Here is a 14,138-nt window from a genome sequence, read left to right as displayed (position 1 = left end):
CATCAGAACTGACTTCTCTGGCACACGGTTTTATGGATATCAGTCTGAGGAATCCTCTTGACAGACTGACCTCCGCATTCAAGTGAACTTTAATTTTGGGTTAGAAATGAACTGATGGTAAACAGTGTAAATATCAGACATGTTCCTCTCTCAGAATGAGTGACTATAAACAAGCCACCTATCTATTTGCCTCAAATATCTGTTCCCTCACCACTTGTATTTTACAGGCTGAAATTATTCACTGAATATTCACCAACAGGCAACATCTACTTCTTTATTTTCTGTGGGCAATAGTTTTATAAAACGAATCTCAGCTGTAAGCTCTTAAACCCCAAATGAGCTACTTTCATGTTTTCTAGTGTTTAGCACCTGAGAGCAGCCAAAAAGGTCAATAATAGCTATTTAATGCTTTAATGCTCTTGACAGACTAACTGTAGGTTCTCTGTTTTGAAAAGAGGGAGTGATTTATATGAAGTTTTTAAAAGCAAGAATAGTATTTGCAAGTTACTGAATGTAACACTTTTTCCATTTTAATGTATTTCCATATAATTTTGAATACTAGTAATATAATTGTTACTTGACATTTCCCATGAGAAAATATAGAACTATTGTATTCACCTTTTAGAACACTTCTAACAAAAGAAATATGTGTACACAGCTTCTAGGTCAACATTCTTCAGACAAAAGTCCCTGTGTATTTTTGTAACAACTGCCCTTTCTTTCCATTTCATTCCCACTATGAATCTCAGATTAGTATGTGCTAAGAAGCGGAATTTTGTGGTGGTGTTTGAGATTAAATTAATTAGCTTTGCGAAGTCTAATTAATGTGCACAGAAACACGTATGTTACAACCTACTAACTTATACCTTACTTCACAAAAGCAATAATGAGACATTAACAAAATCATACTGAAGAAACCAAAAACCCCCAAACACTTTGTTTGGAGTATCTGAGCCCTAAGAGTAGGGAAAGAAGAAAAAAGTTACATTTGAGGTCGGTAACAGACCATCATGAACCTCTAAATTTTGTTTCCTCAAAAGTGAAAAAGAGACAACACATGTCATAGTATGGAGTCTGAAGAAGACTAAAGAGTGTCATCTTTCCTCAGGGGCTGCAGAAAAAACATACTTGAACACAGGCACTGTCATTCTCTAGAGCCTTTGTCCTGTATCCAGGAAGGATTCAGGCATTTAAAACAGGACTGAAGTTGGAACTGAGGCCCTGAGACCAAAACTGGGATCCAAATTAGACTCATCAGCTGTTGCCTAATCTTGAGGTTGCTTAAATTCACCCATTATATATTTCTGTGTGATTCAGTGCTTTCTCTGCCATTGCCAGCCTAGATATGGTCAGGATCCAGAAAAAACATGTTCCATTAGCTTAAAATCTCTGAGTAACTGAATGCAACAGACATTCAGAGGGACATTTAACACATATTCATGGAGTTGGACTTTGTGGAGGCAGCAGTTGTGAGCCATGAAGTTGGGGTTTTTTTAATACCCAGAGGTGGGAGCACCCCTTTTTACGGAAGATCTTACAGCATTTACCCAGGAAACGAGAAATGCAAGTTCAACAGCTTAAGGACATATTTTCAGAGGACTCAAATTCTGCCTCTCGAGCTGTTGGTTAATACAGAGGCTATCATGCAGAAAAGATCGGTTGTGATACAGCAATTTACAGCAGAGAGTATGTTTCCGAATGGTAGCAATACAGACCACTTTTCAACCAGATGGGGTATTATGAGTTCTGGTGTTTGGTCGTGAGGCTGGAAATGGGACAAAAATCAAGAATCATCACTGTGAGGTATGTGTCCTAAATAGGAGGTACAGAAACAGGTTTCTTCTTGGCCGTTCTGGATCGATGAATGTTGAATGCTTTTCTGGATGGTGTCATAACTTCTATAGTATGGGCAGGGTGTAATTTAAAGACATCTTATGGGAAGTAAGAAATGAGCATTTCATGTCCTTGGTTATAAGGGGCTCCAGAATCTCAGTAAGTGGCTCTGCCACATCACATCACATCTCAATGTGGAACAACATGCAGGTCTGCAATATCACCACCACAGCACCCTGGGAGAGTGAAAGTGAAGTACACAGCCTGAACTCAAAGCCTCAGTGTGTTATGGCCAAATCCCTGACGGGATCTTCAAGAGACAAAGACTGCAATGTTCACTTCAGAGTCCACTTGCTGCATCCAGATTTGCCCCTCACGCCAATGGCAGGGAACCCAGCTCTTCCAAGTCCTCAGATTGTTAGTCCTAAAGCTGTCAGTCTATTAAAAGAAGCAGATGGCTGTCGCACTATCAGCAAGCGTGTAATCGTGGGGACGGTCTCCCACGAAAAGGATTCTAGACCAGGCATCCAAAGTTAGAAGGACACACCTTTTGAAGCTGTAAGTCAGATTCACTCCTTCAGTAGAGAATTGAGATTCCTAACATGTCCTTTTGGCCCTCTGTAGAAAGTCCCCTGCACAGGCCTCTTGCAGATGTTTTTGGTTCATCCTTTCTCCCTACTCTCAGCATAGCTAACACTAGCACTTAGCACAGGATGTGGGATCCCGTCTAGGGGCACGGTGCCTAATTTTTAAACAGCCTTTAGTAGGGTTAGTCCTTAGGCTCTGAACTGGACAAATTGTTCAACTCTTATGAAAGTACAAGTGTGTTCAAAGACACTCCTTAAATAACAGTCTGTGAATAAATTCCATCCTCTTCTTCTTTAGGCTCCACTTGGTAGTGTCTACAGTACTCTGTGAGGTTTCTTGTATAAAAAGCACTGCAAACCTTGCTATTTCAGGTCAGTTAGTCAGGAACCCATCTAATACTTAAACTAAGGGAACCATGTCCTCACAGGGTGTTTAACTGAAACCTATTTTAAAATTTAAGTCAAACCTGATGCAGCTTGCTTCTGCAGGCAAATCTCAGGGCATGCTGCCCTGCATTTATTCTGCATATGCAGACTCCTCCAAAGGGAGCACAGGGCATAAGTTCCCTGGTTTGAGAACAGTCCATTCCATATAATCCTGAATTAACTTGCAAAAAGGCCAGCCTGTGTTGGTTAATGCCATTCTGGCTATGGATTTAGTACATACTGTTCCCTCTAATATTCTCACTGCTCCACATTCTTACTCTACTTGAGCACTGGGCATGCTCACTTTTGGTGCAATATTCATATTTCACCTATCATGCAAAATTCCTCATGCCATCACTTGCAGGCCTACCAGGAGATCTAGAGACATTACAGCCCTTATACAAAGCTCAAAAAAAAGGCAGCTTGGTTTATTGCTCTGTCCCTAGCAAATCCTTCCACTCAAAGCCAGTATATGCCAGAGACCATGAGCAAAGTTGACTATCTTTATTTCTTATAGCTGCTAAAACCCAAAAAGTAGTGTTGCTATATGAGGAGGGAAGTGAACTAAGGTAGATACAGTAAAGGTTACCTGTCCTTTTCTATGTGTCACCAGTTTTCCATGCTTGCATGAGCCAAAGCCTGAATTTTAATAAAGATGAATATTTAGAAATAAAAAATCTGGTCACTTTTTAACTAAAACTTAACTTGTGTTTCATGTGTGAAATTAGGATACTTTCATAAAACCTCTTGTCTGGCCTTGGATGATTCTGAGGTATTTTTGTTGGGCCCCAAACTCTATAAACTAGCCACTACTAACAGCTTCCTTCTGTGAGAGGCTCTGTTTCAAACTACAGCAAAACTCAAAGGTCAATTCCAAAATAAACAGTTCCTGTAAAAGTAAATTGATAAATAGCTCCCCTGTAATCATATAATTAGTGGTACAATGTGTTAACCACTTTTGTGAAAGCAATTTAAATGCTCACCATTCACATTGTCAAAAATATCATTGACCCAGTTGCTTAAAAACAATTGATGAAACGAATGTTCGTCTTTACTGTGGTTATTAATGCTGGGGCAGATCTTGCTGTGTGCAGACAGCAACAGACCCTTCATCGGTATGCATCCACACTGCGGTTTTTTTATTCTTTCCTAAGAAAATTTGGACGTTGGGGCAGGGTGGCAAGGATCCACATCTGGCCTACTCACTTATCCCCAGTCTTTGGATCCACTAGCCAAACTTCCTACATACTGAGCATCAGTAGCTGTTAGGAAAAATTGTACCTCAACAAATTCAAAACTTTTGATACCTAAAGCTTTAGTAATACAACCACACTTCGTAGAACATGAAATATCCACAGCCCAGTGATTCACTCCCTAAAGACTTTCACATCAGAGAACACCTGAAAAAATTACAGCGATAGACTCTTACCTTTGCAAACCAAGTAAAACCCAGGGTAACAAAAGGGATTTTAAGGAAATTTTCCCCCCCTCATTGGGAAAGAGAGATCAAGATGATTAGAGCTAAGTTGATTAGGTCTAGATTAATGTTGGAATCCGGTCAACAGAAGCAAATGCCCTAATTTTAACTTTATCCAAGATCATCACCAAGACTGCAAAATTTCTGCAGTCCACAAAATGTTTTGTCTTTATAAAAGGTCTAGTCCTTATGTGTGAAAAGAGCTTTCCATTTGCCTGCTGTTAAGCTGGTAATTATAGAATGACATTTCTCAATATGTAGAACATTCCTTAGGATATGGACTAACATTGGTGGATGACTCTCCTAAAAGAGGCTGAGCTTTCATTAAAAATTAAAGCTCTAACTCTTGCAAAAAAATGGAGAAATTGGTTCAGAAGGGTCTGACTGACACATATACTCCTAGGCAGGGGCTAAATCCACTGATTACAGGAGGTGCTAATGCCAATACTGCCCACTATTTCACTACTGATGCATGTACAAAGGAAAAAGTATGTTAGTAGCAATCCTTACCCCAGTGTTTCTGAGACTAAGCAGTAAAAACAGCACGTAATAAGGATAAACTAGAATATACATATGTTAAGGTGTTTGACTTTAAAAGCTCATGGAAAAGCAATGGGTTGGTTTAATTTTGAAAGTGAGCTCAGCTTTTAAAAGCCTGAGAAGTACTGTTACAGGAAGATATAATGATTTTACAATAACAGCAGATACACAAATAGCAACAAACCACTTCACACAAAATGCCTGACTTGCTAGTAAACAGCTGTGCAGCCCCTGCCTATTATTCTAAATTTTCAATTTTCGGTGCCTTGCCTCCTGGGCTTAAAAGAAGATTCTTTACTAACAAAATAATAAACCTACCTATATATATTATCTTCCATTCAAAAGTCATTTAACAATAGTTTGACCCAGATAAGCGGTTCCCAAGCTTTTACATCAGCACACCTAGTTTCAGGACCATAACCCCACTTCTGGCTGATGACCTCCCCATGAATGCTACAGCTCCCCGGTCTGAGACACTAACCTTGATTGCAGGACTCACAGGAGAATGAGCATAAATGTCACCACCTTCGGAAATAGATGTGTAGTCAATATACCTTTCACTATGAGTTCTCAGTATAAATACAGAAGCACTCGATCACGTACACGGGTACACAAATGTCCATTCAGGCAAGCTGTAAACTAAGGAAGATATTTTTCCGACACCCTGGACAAAGAAAAAGGAAAACAGAGATTATATTGTTACAGGTAATTCTGGTTTTAAATACTGAGGAAGAACTTTGATACTTCAGTAACGGGCCAGTTCCTAGAGGCACTGTACAAATAATTGTGCAAAGAATCATACCCAGGGCAACAGTGTCAGCAGCATTCTGGCACATGCAGGTCCTATGATAGACTTGGAAGCAGACAAGCCAATTTTCAAGGAAATAGCAAGCCAAAGCTATTAAATAATAGACGTGGTGTTGAAGCCACTCCTTCCTCCCCACCAGTTCAAATGTTCTTCCATACTGACAGGGCTTGGAACCCAAGTCAGAATGAAGAATGCCATTTAGCATTAGTGATGAAAATAATGAAAATTAAGACTGGAGCTGTAAAAGCAAAAGGAAAAACATGATGTAGGATCAGGGTTGTCATCTGCTGTTTGTTGTGGAAAATACCTAGAAAATTACTTCGTCTATAAAATGGACTATATATATAAAGAGATAATAGAATAAAATAGCTCCAAATCAACAGGAACCACAGAGAAAGACGGAATTTGGATTCTAGGAATTCAACCCTTCAAAAAGTTCCATTCTACAATTATTCTGATTCGGAACAACTCCTTTTCTACAAGCCCATACTATTAAAAAGAACAATCACTTCAAAAGACCATCACCTGATTGCTGGGTGTTAGCTCCCCTCATGGATTGTATAGTACAAACACAGTAATTTCTGCCCAGCCTAGAGAACTGCAGCTTAGCACAGATCTAAGAACTGATGCTAAAGGCAAACCCAACATACTGTTACATCAAGCAGGTAATATTTCTGCTTGTTTGCTTTCTACTTCTTTTCTCACTTTAAGTGTATACTTCCTTTTAGAAAAGTAGAATTGGGATCTACTCAATGTTCATATTTTCATACTTTTAACAGAAGACAAAAGTTAAATCCTTCCATATCACAGCTGTGTAGAAGAGAGTAGAAGAAAACTTCAGCGTGTCAGGGGAGGCATATGGGGAAGGGGAGGCAATAGACTTTCATGGCGTTGTTCCGGACATGCAGGAAAAAAGACAAGATGCAAAGGATGTGGTTTATTTTGGCTGCAGCTTTATTAACTCAACTCCTCTGGGAACTACCATCAATAACTTGTACAGTACAGGTCGTCATTCCTTCCATAATCATTCCCACCTGCTGGAGAGCTGCAGTTGGCCTCCTTTTGCCCATCACTCCTCCCCTCCACTGCACCCCTCCCCCCACTACCACCTCCACAGCTGGTCACCAGCTCGCTACTGACCACCATATCCCCTAAAAAAGGGTAAAAGGGCTGGAAGAGGCAACTGTCCCCTCGCTGTTACAGACTTCAGCAATCCCTACTCCCCCTCAGCTTCTTACCTTTCTCTAAGTGCCCCTCCAGTTCCAGTTTATCAGACATTCAGATATTAATGGAATAAATACCTGTATTGCACATCTGCCTTGTGGAGGAGACAGCAATTACCTCGGCTGAGCTTCTCCAGCCCTCTGCCCTGTTTCCCACAGAGTTAACAGTTCACGTTTGTGGCTAAGCATAAAGCTGTTATCAAACTCTGTGTATACTGACTCAGCAAAGTGCCTCAAATAGAAATAAATGCCATTTATTCAGAATGCTGATTATCATGACGTTTAAGATGGCTGTAACAATGTTTACCTAGATCAATATTTGAAAATACCATTTTAAATAGCAAAGGAGGTGGTTTTCTTTACACTGGTCAGAGAAAGGCAGAAGCAGAGAGCAATCTAATTTCCGCAGTTTTCATATATGCATCAGATGATCTGTTGACCTCACAGTCTCAACTTTGTTCTTTAGCTCTAAGAACGGACACGATACCAGCAAAGAGAGAGAACCAAGGGCTTGGAATGAGAGGGACAACATGTTTCACAAGAGAGAAGACTGTATGGAAGTGGCGATGCGCCTACTGACTATCTGCACACACAGTGAATCCCTTGGGTTGCTCGCACATGAAGTTTACATGAAATGTGTGTCTGCATGTATACCTGCTCCCCCCTTTCTGTGCAGGAAGATGGGTCCTGTGTGTGCAAATCACGTGTGGAGGAATGAAGGATGAACAAACGCAGCAATAATTACACTCCCATCAAAACTCTGTCCTTTAAGCAAATATCAAATACACAATCAAAAGCACGCACAGAAAAGGTTTTCTGATATAATGCCAGCCATTTATCAGGTAAAAGGCACAAAAGTGCCTATGGAAAATTCCATCTGGTATTCCAATGGTATGACCACTGCATCTTAAAAAGCAATCAGTCTATTTTTATACTTCTGTTCCTCTAAGATTTTTTTCTTTGTTTTGGCAACATATCTACATTTTCTATGAATTATCAGTGAACGTAGGAAACGCTTTCTAGGATCTTCAGTGCAACAAATGTGATTGGAAATACTTATTTTCTAAGCCATTAAAAAGCAGTAGCCATGCTATCGCTGCCATGTCATTATAGATAATTATTTCCCTTCTACAAACAACAGCTAACACAGACCCACTGACTCTTCCCCCTTCTGAACTGATTCTCTTTTCTCCTCTCTTTTTGCTTCAGTAACTGGATTAAAATAATTAAAAGCTGTACCAGTTATAGATGTGGTGTAAGACCAGAAATGGGTCTGTTCCCATTGGCTTCAGAGAAGATGGGCCGTCAGTACACACGATGCTGGCTCCAGGAATATAAAATTAGAAGAACTTTGCATTTCTGTTTTGGTATTTATTTATTTTTTCACACACAATTAATAAGAAAAGTCAACTGCATAAGGGAAAAATGCGTATATCAAAATGGAACACACAGTCATCTGGCTTTTATATTTTCTAAATTAATTCCCTTGAAAATGAAGTATATAATTGAAACAGAAATTACGTATTTATTGCTCATAAAAATCCATCATGCGCAAGATGTTGAATGTTGAACTACTTAGAGAAATTTACTCCTTTGCCTTTTGCACAAGAGGTTCCATTATGGGAAGTGATGGATCTATTCTGGAATCGGGGACATTTGTCTCCGTTCCTGAATGCAGAAGAATGGAAATACGGTATTCTATCATTTTGCTGCCCTTGGTCCAGGTCCATTCAATTTTTTTTCCTAATGTTTTGGAAACATACAGACATGAAAACCAATGTCTGCCTGGCCCAGCAGGAGATAGTAAAATACTTCACAAACACCAGATGGGATTTTAACAATGTTTGTAAAATATAAAATGCTCAAAGCGTTCTCTGCAAACCTAAAATTGAACATGTTTCATCTCATTATAAGCCTCTTTTTCACCTAGCAAATTCCTTTACATTTTCTGTTAGAAGACTGACATTACAGACCTCTGATGTCTAAAAAACCCCAAAGTCAACCTCTTTGGAAATTAATATTGATACATATGATAAAATACTTGTGTGATGTCACCAGCGTAAAACCCATGCAATCATTATATTGTGACTGCATGGTCTCAATGCTGGGAAAAAACATAGTATTTTTTTTTGCTTCATTCTCCTGCTGAATAATTAAAGCATTTGAGCATTTTAAGATATTGTATTATATTTATGTTTCTAACCATCAGATAACACTTTCAAAGTAAAAAAGCAGACCGCCTATCCATCATCACATTGAAAGAATGAGTCCCTACTCCTCCAGGATTGGGAATGCGGCTGAATGGAAAATTTTAAGAAATCTACTTTTGCCACAAGACACAAAATTATTTAAACTGAAATTGTTTGGGAATGATGAGCCGGCTTATAAAAAGGGTTTTTCTTATTTAAAAAAAAAAAAGGAAATATTTCAAAAGTATTGAGAAGAGTTATTTAGATTATTTTCTAACTAATTTTTGTTTGCTCAGTTTTCCTTTCGAAGTTTTAATTTCAAAATATAAGATGGTGATAGCTGAAATAATACACCTTAAAAATGGAATTATATATTTAGAAACAAACAAAAAGAACAATTCATGTCAAAGCAATAGGTAAGTTCACAATCATTCTGGACTTCCAGTATATTGTCCTGACAAGAGATGGACAGAATCTGCAAAATCTTCAAAGCCTTCCCAGGAAGGAAAACAATTTTAAACTGTATGAAACAACTAAGCTAATTTACATGCAATATAATATAATTCCCTGGAAGGAAACCCTGTCTATATGCAACCAGACTTGTAGCCTACTTGTTCTCTTAAATCCAAACAGTATATGAATTAACTGAATATTTTGAAGTATATTGTATAGAAGTATTCTTATTTCCATTACTAAACATTTCTGCTTATAGGCTACCTGCACTTTCCTGGACAAAGTATACACAACTCTCATATAATTTGATAATTTTCTGCCTCCATCAGACAAAGCAGTTGTTCCAAGGCTAGATCTGTAGCTAGCATTAATAGGCCATAGGTGTGTGCTTTCCTGATTCAGGAGCACTGGTCTCCCTGACTTGGTAAGCTGCAAAGCCAAACTTTATGGTTTCCTTTTGACAGCAGTCTTTTCTGCTCCCAGCAGCACAGTGATCTGGGTTTAAGAAAAGGTCTCTCTTCTCAGCATGCACTGCAGTTGGAGCTGCCGCACTCTCAGGGGAACTGACAGCCAGTGACTTCAGAGAGCCCAGGGTTCCTCCTTCGCACCTCCTGGCTGAATACTGGGACGCAAATGGGACAGCAGCACTGGCATTGCTCTAGAAGGCAAGTGGTCAGGGCCTGACCACTGAGTGCAAATACGAGGTTGGCTTTGGAATGAGGAGGCATTCCAAACTCCTCCAACCCAGCAGAACTCATGTGGGAGAAGAGGGCTCTTACCCACCCTGGCGGCACTTCCGCACGGGTCTGGGCACAACATCAGGGGCATTCAGGGTCATACTGAAGGAATTCTAGGCAGCACCAGATTGTAGGTATTGGTGGAAAATAGCTTTTTTTGGCTGCTTCTTCTGGAATTAGGTACCTCATTTCAATGCAGTTTCAGCAATCTTCAACTTCAGCTTAGGGAGCTAAGTGGTGGTAATGCGAAATACCTTAGTTTAGAAAGATTTAATTCCAGAAATGCCTATTGCCATCTGAAGGTACTTAATAGAGTGCGGCGGTCTAGATATTTTTGCATCAGGTTTACCAGATTCTTTCAGTTGCGATTTATATTTATCATTTAATTTTAAAGAGGTGTCAAAGGAATTGTAGCCCCCTAGAATACGCCCCTTTTAGTTGTGACTCTTGGATGACTTTATGCACAAAAGGGGCAGGGTGTCGATTGAAGTAGAGCCACAAATGAGTTATGCATGGCCATCTTTAAATCAGAAGAGTATTAAATGCCTTCAAGTTTCCCTATCCCTTTGCACTGTAGGCCAGATTTTCATAAGGTGAAGCCTGATAGCCATATATTTTATGAGCTTAACTTTTGCACCAGCAAGTGCCGCAATTGCATCCTCAAACATAGCTTTATTTCGAGACAACAGATGAATATTTGGGTGACTGAGGGACCGGTGAGGTCTTACTGAATTCAATGTGAATGTTTCCACCAACTTCAGTGGGATTTATGTTAACAGTAGAATCACATTTTTATTAAGAAATGGAAGATTTCTGAAGATAGTCACATAAACTAAACATCAAAAGGATGCAGTCAGCTATGTCAGGACCTCTGGCTTGCTTTGTGAAAATCCCACACTGAAGGTCATCCAGGAAAGAATTATTTCAGGAGAGCCAGTGCCGGTATAATCTTTTTGTTATGCTTTTTCTAAAACTGCTTGTTCTGTTAATTTAGTAGCAGATATTAATATAGCTACTGAAATGCTATGAATTATTAATTGATGTTTTTATTCTCTTCTCCTGTGGTGTATTATTGCACTTCCTGAGGGTTTTATGCAAAGTGCAGTTTGTGCTTTTTGGTTAAATATTTTTAAAACAGTTACAATGTCAGGATAAAGAAAAGCCAAAATAAATTCTACTAATGAAAATTGTATTTCGGTTAAGTAATATATATGCATCATCTACACACTTGGCTGCATCCATTTACAGACAAAACCTGCCTTCATAGAAATTTATGTGCAGAAACAAGGGACAAACTTTAAAAGCTGGAACACTTCAGCAGAGATCTCTTTACATGGGTCCTATAATTTGAGTTACTCAGTTCCACATGTAGCACCCCTTTGAAACCTACAGCACTTGTGAGTGTACAGTCACAGAATTGGGTTGTTCATATTCCTCAGTGAGAAAGATATAAACAGTCAGTGTCCTAAGGGAATTCACAGAATAAAACCTATCTCGCTATGCAGTTGTGTACTAAAATACTCTGAAAGATACTTGTCTTTCAGTATTTTTATTTCCCAGTGACCTCATAGATTTTGTATCAATTTTATTCAGTTGACAAGTTAAAATATGCTTGTGCTTCCTTTTGTAAATGTCAACCTTCCAAACTAGGCCTGAAATGCAAAAGTCAGGATAGGTTTTCTCAAGTTCATACTCATCAGCATCACCAGTAGAAGATGCTCTGCAGCTGGACCTCCATTAGAAATGCTATTGTGCAAGACTAACAATAAACCAAATCACTCCCACAAAACCTGTTGGCTCTCCAGAAAGAGAAGAGCAGCTAAAACATACTGGCAAGGGCTATGCCACCTTTGGAAGAGCTCTAAGCACTATGTGCACCAGCTTTCGTCTGCCTGCTGCTCACACCTGACTGTTGAAGGACCGGCTGCAGGCTGCTTACTAACGCCTGCCTGGTTGTGCAACAGTTTGTATTTGGGCCTGCATTGGCTTGCTTTCTGTTTGATTTTATGCTTCAGCGTTCCTTACCCTGTGCTTGAGCACCTTCATGAACCCTGAAGGAGCCCGTAACTATAGACCGTAAGTCCTGTGGCCCTCCAGGTTACATGAGAACCACTGACTAGGGACTATATTCATCCCTAGAGTCAGCACAGTAAGCTGGAAAAGCTCAGCACACAGTGGAAGCAAACAATAGGAGGAAAAATGTATCATTTTTAGTGGGCACCTTCACTTTATTCACAGTAATTGACCTTAGAGTTGCCTACAAGGGGAGGAGGAGTAGACTCTGAATTTCAGTGGGAAATGAGAAGCTGTAAATCCCTTCACCTCCTTTGAAAATGACTATCTGTATGTTAGTTTTGATGATGCAAGAAAAAAAAGTCAGATTGAGAGAATTTTTTCTTTCCAATTTCTTTTTGGCCATAGAACAAAACTGTCAATTATTTGTGCTAGTTTGTGTACGTGTCCAGATGCTGCTTTTCAAGTAACACATCCTACCCAAGCTCCACATTATGGCTCCATGTCTAGTGCCTTCAACTGCACTAGGTTCTCATTCCTGTCTTCCCTTTCTCATCCAAAAGAGAGTCTATGAGGCTGAATGAGTCTTGAATTATACTGCTTTTAATGGACCCAAATGTTAGCTGCCCTTCCTGCGTTTCAAAATTTACATCTGGAAACAATAATAAAGCCACTTTGCCTATAAGTAATTTTATCCATGCTACTTACAACTTACAGAACATTTTCTTTGCATTTCTATTTAAATAATTTGACAAATAGATCTCTCAGATGCTGGCTGATTCTCCTTGTCTTGGCTAAAGGGTGCAGCGCACACTTTCAACCTCCAAATATGATCTTTCTGTCTGTTCTGAAAAATAAAAGTTTCCCTTTGAAGTTACTGAGGCAAGCCAGTGGTGTTGGTTCACCCTCCTGCTTCCATAAAATCTATTATTCATAAATTGGAACACCTACTTGATGACTCTAAAGGCGCAAGCTACAGGCTGGGATTCAGTACATTTCAGCAAACATTCTCCTGTGTTATTATTACAGCAGACAAACATAATGTACAGAAGAAATGATTTTTTAAAAGAATTTATGCTTGTAAAGCAGATATACCTAATATAAAATGAAGTTAGAAAAAAAAACACAAAACCAGATTTCACAGAATATACACTGTATTTTGATGAACAGTGCATGCTTCTCACAGGATTTTTAGGCAGCATATGGAAGACTTTTTTCTCTTGCATTTTGTGATGGGATCAAATAGGCTAAAACTCAGATAGAACTGAGAGTAGGATAATCGTAATCGCATTTTACATTACTTCTTGAAACTCTAGGCATTCATATCAACAGCATAATCTGTTCTCCAGTATATTGAAAATCACAGAATCACAGAATCACAGGTTGGAAGGGACCTCAGGGATCATCTAGTCCAACCTTATGTGCTAGAAAACAAAAAGCCTAGTAAGTCTAATGGCTAATGCCCCTTTTTTGGTTTCAGAAAGCAACAGCCTTGATTCCTCAAGTGTATCTGTGCTGTGCAGTACTATATAATGCAGTCACTTGGCTAGTCACACGACTTGAGCTAGCTCAGCTTTGCATTTGTCCTGAAAGACGTATCCAGTCTCTCAAAGCCAGCTCAGGTATATCAATATAGATATAGAGAGGCATGTAAACACTCCTGTTCTTTGTCACGATACAGCCCTTGTGAACCAAAATTTCCACTGACTTAAATTAAAATTAGCAAAATAGAGTATGAACTGAAAGATTGGCCCTACAGCTACAGAGTTAACTGTGGAAGGGAATGAGTCCCGGAACTTATATTTGGCTCAGTGTGAGCTGCCCCCTCTACCATTCATAACTACATCCTAGC

This window comes from Phalacrocorax aristotelis, chromosome 1, assembly GCF_949628215.1.
Source record: "Phalacrocorax aristotelis chromosome 1, bGulAri2.1, whole genome shotgun sequence".
Lineage (NCBI taxonomy): Eukaryota > Metazoa > Chordata > Aves > Suliformes > Phalacrocoracidae > Phalacrocorax > Phalacrocorax aristotelis.
The sequence above is the reverse complement of the archived record's forward strand: the minus strand, read 5'-3'. Positions refer to the sequence as shown.